The following is a 6,293-nucleotide window of genomic DNA, read 5'->3' as shown; positions in this document are numbered from 1 at the left end:
GTGTTCATGTCCTGGAGAAGTTAAGGAGAAAACACCAGACTTTCACCAGGAAACAGGTGTTCATGTCCTGGAGAAGTGTGTGTATATATATACACACACACACACACACACACACACACACACACACTAATAGTACTTCATGGTAATATTCTAGGTCACCTGACTTCGTTGTTGTTGTGCAGGAGACCCGGGAGCAGAGGATCACTCAGTACCATGAAGAAGCCGACACCCCATGTGTCCTGGTGAGACTACAACTACAACTGTTTCCATGGTTACCTTTGGTTTGTCCTGCTGAGTCCGTGTAATGTACATGTCTTCAGCGCTAATCACAACACCGGTCATGTATGGCCATTTTGTCAGATAATCTACGGCCATTTTGTCAGATAATCTACGGCCATTTTGTTTGTCTTCAGGGTCTGAGGGAGGGGTCCCTGCTGCTGGTGGAGGGAGACAAAGCCACGCTACTGGGAACCACCAAGGCCAGACTCTTCACCAGGTAACACACACACACACACACACACACAGACACACACACACAGACACACACACACAGACACACAGACAGACACACAGACAGACACACACAGACACACACACATACCCGCACACAGACACACACACACACACACGGACACACACACATCAGACACACACACACAGACACACACAGACACACACGCACACAGGCAGACACACACACTCACAGACAGACACACAGACACACACACACACAGACACACACACAAACACTCACAGACACACACACAGACACACACACAAACACACACAGACACACACACACAGAGACACACACACACGCACGCAGGCTCACAGACACAGAGTCATGCACACACACACATACACACACACCTCTGCCTATACACAGACACACTAACTAGTAACTAAAGTAACTATCAACCAGTAACCATAATCCTAACGATGTGTGTGTGTTTTAGGGGAAAGCCCACATTGGAGTACGACCCTGGTAGTGACCTCAGCTTCCTGCTGACACGTTGACCAATCAGAAGAAAGCAGGAAATGAAGATCTCACATTTCACAACGTCAATAAAGATTCAAAGAGAAATCTGCTTCTGGGATGATGTTTTCTGTCTTTAGTCAAGAAGAAACTTAAGTTCTCTCACTTTGCTCTTTTCTACTTCTACTCCACTAAAAGGTTATAATAACCCTGTTAGCCCTAATAATAATAACAACAATAATAAAAATAATAATAATAATAATAATAATAATAATAATAATAATTATCCTTTATTAGTTCCAGAGACCCGAAGGCCGAGGCAGTGAAGGAATACTACAGAATTCCGGTCCGGGTCCTTGAGACCCGAAGGGCCAGGTCTGCTGTAGTAGACGTGACATGAAATGAAACCAGCGTGGGTACCCGGGACTCTCCGGACAACAGGGGTTCAGATCTTCGTTACTCATTAGCTTTTGGTACATCACGGTGAAAAGATTCTTCCTCTCAGAAATGAAATCCTGTAGTTCGTAACAGCTGCTGCATGAGTGTGCAGAGCACATCGTGGGAAAGGCGAGTGTTCTGCTACATAAATATTGAATCAAGGATCCACTTGCAATGCCAAGTGTTTGCTCCAAAGAGCGCCCCCCGGGTAGTTAATGGGTAGTGATCCCAGCGGCAGCCCAGCTACCGGAGACGCCTCTAGGTGGTTTTGTCTTTCCCGAGCTCGGTCCACGCGCATGCTGCACGCGCAACATGAGGACAAGATGAAGACAACATGAGGGCAACATGAGGGCAACATGAAGACAAGATGAAGACTAGATGAAGACAACATGAGGGCAACATGAAGACAAGATGAAGACAAGATGAAGACAAGATGAGGGCAACATGAAGACAAGATGAAGACAAGATGAAGAGAACATGAGGGCAACATGAAGACAAGATGAAGACAAGATGAAGACAAGATGAGGGCAACATGAGGGCAACATGAAGACAACATGAAGACAAAATGAAGACAAGATGAAGACAACATGAAGACAAGATGAAGACAACATGAGGGCAACATGAGGGCAACATGAGGGCAACATGAAGACAAGATGAAGACAACATGAGGACAACATGAGGGCAACATGAGGACAACATGAGGACAACATGAGGGCAACATGAGGGCAACATGAAGACAAGATGAAGACAACATGAGGACAACATGAGGGCAACATGAGGGCAACATGAAGACAAGATGAAGACAAAATATAGACAAGATGAAGACAACATGAGGGCAACATGAAGACAAGATGAAGACAACATGAGGGCAACATGAGGACAAGATGAAGACAAGATGAAGACAACATGAGGGCAACATGAGGGCAACATGAGGACAACATGAGGGCAACATGAGGACAAGATGAAGACAACGTGAGGACAACATGAGGGCAACATGAAGACAAGATGAAGACAAAATGAAGACAAGATGAAGACAACATGAGGGCAACATGAGGGCAACATGAAGACAAGATGAAGACAACATGAGGGCAACATGAGGACAAGATGAAGACAACATGAGGGCAACATGAGGACAAGATGAAGACAACATGAGGGCAACATGAGGGTAACATGAGGACAAGATGAAGACAACGTGAGGACAAGATGAAGACAAGATGAAGACAACATGAGGGCAACATGAGGGCAACATGAGGACAAGATGAAGACAAGATGAAGACAACGTGAGGACAACATGAAGACAACATGAAGACAACATGAAGACAACATAAGGGGCAACATGAACTCTGCTACGCCCAGCTACGTCCTGCTGTGCCTTGTAACGCCCACAGTGCCCTGCTATGCTACAAAGAACTACTACAAACAAACTACTGTTTAATTTATTTTATTTATTTTTTGTGACTGTTACCGCAACTCTTTATTCTAATCCCAACCTGTCGTCAGACACCGCCTACCAAGAGCCTGGGTCTCTCCACTGTGGCCCTGTCGCTTGCTCTGGAGTAATCCACTGGAACTGTTCGGTCTGTGTAAATTCTGGAGTGTGGTCTAGACCTACTCTATCTGTAAAGAGTCTTGAGATAACGCTTGTTATGAATTGATACTATAAATAAAATTGAAATGAATTGAATGAAGGCAACATGAGGGCAACATGAGGACAACATGAGGACAACATGAGGACAACATGAGGACAACATGAGGACAACATGAGGACAACATGAAGACAACATGAGGACAACATGAAAAGCCTAATTGCGATTAAGTTTTAGGTCATTTTATCAGAAAGACACATAATTAGTGAAATGATGTCCACCTGTGTGAAATCTACATGTCACATGATCTTTCATGTCCGCCGGACTGGAGCCGGGCGACGGGTCAGCCGGGCTGGAGCCGGGCGACGGGTCAGGTGGACTCCAGGCGACGGGTCAGGTGGACTGGAGCCGGGCAACGGGTCAGGTGGACTGGAGCCAGGCGACGGGTCAGCCGGGCTGGAGCCGGGCGACGGGTCAGGCGGACTGGAGGCAGGCGACGGGTCAGGTGGACTGGAGCCGGGCGACGGGTCAGGCGGACTGGAGGCAGGCGACGGGTCAGGTGGACTGGAGCCAGGCGACGGGTCAGGCGGACTGGAGGCAGGCGACGGATCCGCCGGACTGGAGCCGGGCGACGGGTCAGGTGGACTCCAGGCGACGGGTCAGGTGGACTGGAGCCGGGCGACGGGTCAGGTGGACTCCAGGCGACGGGTCCGCCGGGCTGGAGCCGGGCGACGGGTCCGCCGGGCTGGAGCCAGGCAACGGGTCAGGTGGACTGGAGCCAGGCGACGGGTCCGCCGGACTGGAGCCGGGCAACGGGTCCGCCGGACTGGAGCCAGGCGACGGGTACACTGTGCCAGTCTTTCAACAGGGTAACGGGAACAGGAGTTTGAGGGTCCGCAAAAAAAACACGGGGGGGGGCAGGAGTCGGTCGATCTGCCGACTGAACCCTCTGAGGCGCCAGACAACGGCAGGGTTTATTTTTTGTAAAAAGTAACTTCATGTGTAACATAAATGTAGTGCAGTAAATTGTACATTTACCTCTGAGATTTAGTGGAGTAAAAGTATACAGTGAAAAAAAGGAAATGCCCAAATGTTCCTCCTCTTCCTGGAAGAAGTGTTATGTAACTATGGAAGTGCGGGCGTAACTTGAAGGACCGTGCAGCCCTCTCAACGCACTGATAAAATATAAATACTGGACATTTCTATCAGTGACAGACATCAGCTTGTTCTTCTTCTCTGTCAATCATCAATCTCAGCAAAGGTAATTAGATTTATTATCACATTTAATCTATTTTTGTTTTTAACAACTAATCCTTTATTCATCATAAGGACATTTTATACTTTGAGAACACTTAGTGTATTTAATAGTTAGACATTTTAAATTAGTTAAACAATTCAATATCAAACAATATACACACACACACACACACACAAACATAGATATATACAGTTTGATATTAAATAGTTGTGTGTTGTGTTGACTTTGTTGAACGTCTTTCCACAGATGGCGTCAGGCTTTCTGTGTGCTGCGTTGCTCTGTTTGTCCATCGGACTGTCGGCTGCATCTGTAAGTAAAAACGATGCAACTATTAATTTAAAAACAACTCCATGTGTTGCACATGCAGTGTAATGCAGTGGTTTCCCAGCCTGTAAGATTATGAGACAGGGATTTAATAATGTTACTAGTTTTAATGTAGGCTGAGTGCAAACTGTAAGCTGAAATATTAGATAAGTTTGTTCTATGAAGCACGTTGGGCTGCATGTTTGTATCAAAGATGATGTATAAATATAGTTAAGTAGAGTAGTCCTGTAATCAGACTGATCGTGTTTAATACGTCTTTTTGTGATCACAGTGTCGTGGAGAAACTAACTCCTCGTGCCCAGGTCAGTCCAGGATCTCTGACTCGTTTGTTTATTTGTTAAGTTTTTCTGTGTGTGTGTGTGTGTCCTTCCTCTCTAATTAATTAATTCAACCCAAAACCTGAGTTACTCTGCAGGGGAACTGACCTTTTTTTAGTCCTTTATACATTTGGAAGGATGGAGTCCTGATAGTACATCACAAGTTTAACATCAGGCACCACACACACCTCGCTGTCCATGGCTTTACGACGAGACGTTAACTTCCCGTACATCTGCTCTCGACTGATTGCATCACGCGGAAATGATGGGAGGAGAAAATATGAGGGTCTCCTCCGTCCTTTATCCAAGGAGCTGAGTGAGCACATGTAATAACCAACCAAGCTGGAGAAGGGAGAGAGACACACACACACACACACACACACACACACACACACAAACAACAAAAAATGTAAACTTCTATGTAACGAAAATCTTAACTTTTTCTCCTTTAGGTCCCTGTCCTCCTGGTTGGACTCAGTTCAACTCTCGCTGTTTCAGTTTCATCTTCCAGGGAAAGAGTTGGATCGATGCCGAGGTGCAGCAGTGCTATCCAGACTGTCCTGACCTATATTTAGATTTCTAGTGGTCGTAGTAGTTATGACAGGAGCTAAAAATGAATCACTTTACTTCCTTATTTTCTACTACGGCCACTAGAGGGCGCCACTACTAAAACCTAAATATGAGTCCTAATTGCGTCTTCAACAAACAACTTCTGGGACTGTTTTTGGGGGAGTTCAGTCTCTAAAAGTAATAATACTTTGTTACAGTAAAAGTCCTGCATTGTCCAAAGGTATGTCAGTATTATAATGAGATGTCCTGAGATTGCATCTGTGTCATCTCGGGATTAGGTTTATCTTTTTTTATCTTAAATGTTTTTAACCTGTTGCTGGATCGGAGGCTCTGACTCAGTGCTGGTGAGACTTTAATCATCACAGGAAGTGATGTCACTCATCTCTGAGCTACTGAGAAAATTAAATTGGATGACAGAAAAAAAGAACAGAAGAAAATGACTCTAAATGAAACAGGAAAAGGAGGATCCTCTTCTGATTTTACAGTAAACTGATCTTTCTCCTCCAGGAGGGCGTGTGGATGTGGTCTGATGGATCCACATTCAACTACAAACGCTGGCATGTGGGGTTGCCTGACAACTACGGTGGAAACGAGCGCTGCCTCCAGATGGTCTTTCTGGGTAAAAACCAACAACATATGAAACATCTTGTCTTTAAAATAAACACGATGATCCAAAAATGATCTCTAAACTTATAGCAGGTGGTCGTATGTTCCAGTCTGAAAGATAAAACGTTAAACTCTTAAAACTCTCTCTACAGGAAAGGGCTGGAACGACCTGCTGTGTACCACATCAATTTCTTTCCTGTGCTCCAAGAACCTGTGAA

General features: G+C 45.5%; 1 protein-coding gene and 1 long non-coding RNA gene across 2 annotated transcripts in view; both read left to right on the top strand.

Moving 5' to 3' along the window:
* LOC117953077 (integrin alpha-V-like) overlaps nucleotides 1–6,293 on the top strand; it is a 26,865-nt gene that overhangs the window by 3,199 nt on the left and 17,373 nt on the right. The gene's annotated exons all lie outside the window — the stretch shown is intronic.
* Nucleotides 158–1,034, top strand: LOC117952771. The gene is made up of 3 exons (XR_004658499.1): nucleotides 158–242; nucleotides 414–496; nucleotides 957–1,034. It is a non-coding gene; the product is annotated as an uncharacterized LOC117952771 (long non-coding RNA).

This window comes from Etheostoma cragini, chromosome 11 (genome assembly GCF_013103735.1).
Source record: "Etheostoma cragini isolate CJK2018 chromosome 11, CSU_Ecrag_1.0, whole genome shotgun sequence".
NCBI classification, from domain to species: Eukaryota; Metazoa; Chordata; class Actinopteri; order Perciformes; family Percidae; genus Etheostoma; species Etheostoma cragini.
This window is presented reverse-complemented; position numbering and strand designations above follow the sequence as displayed.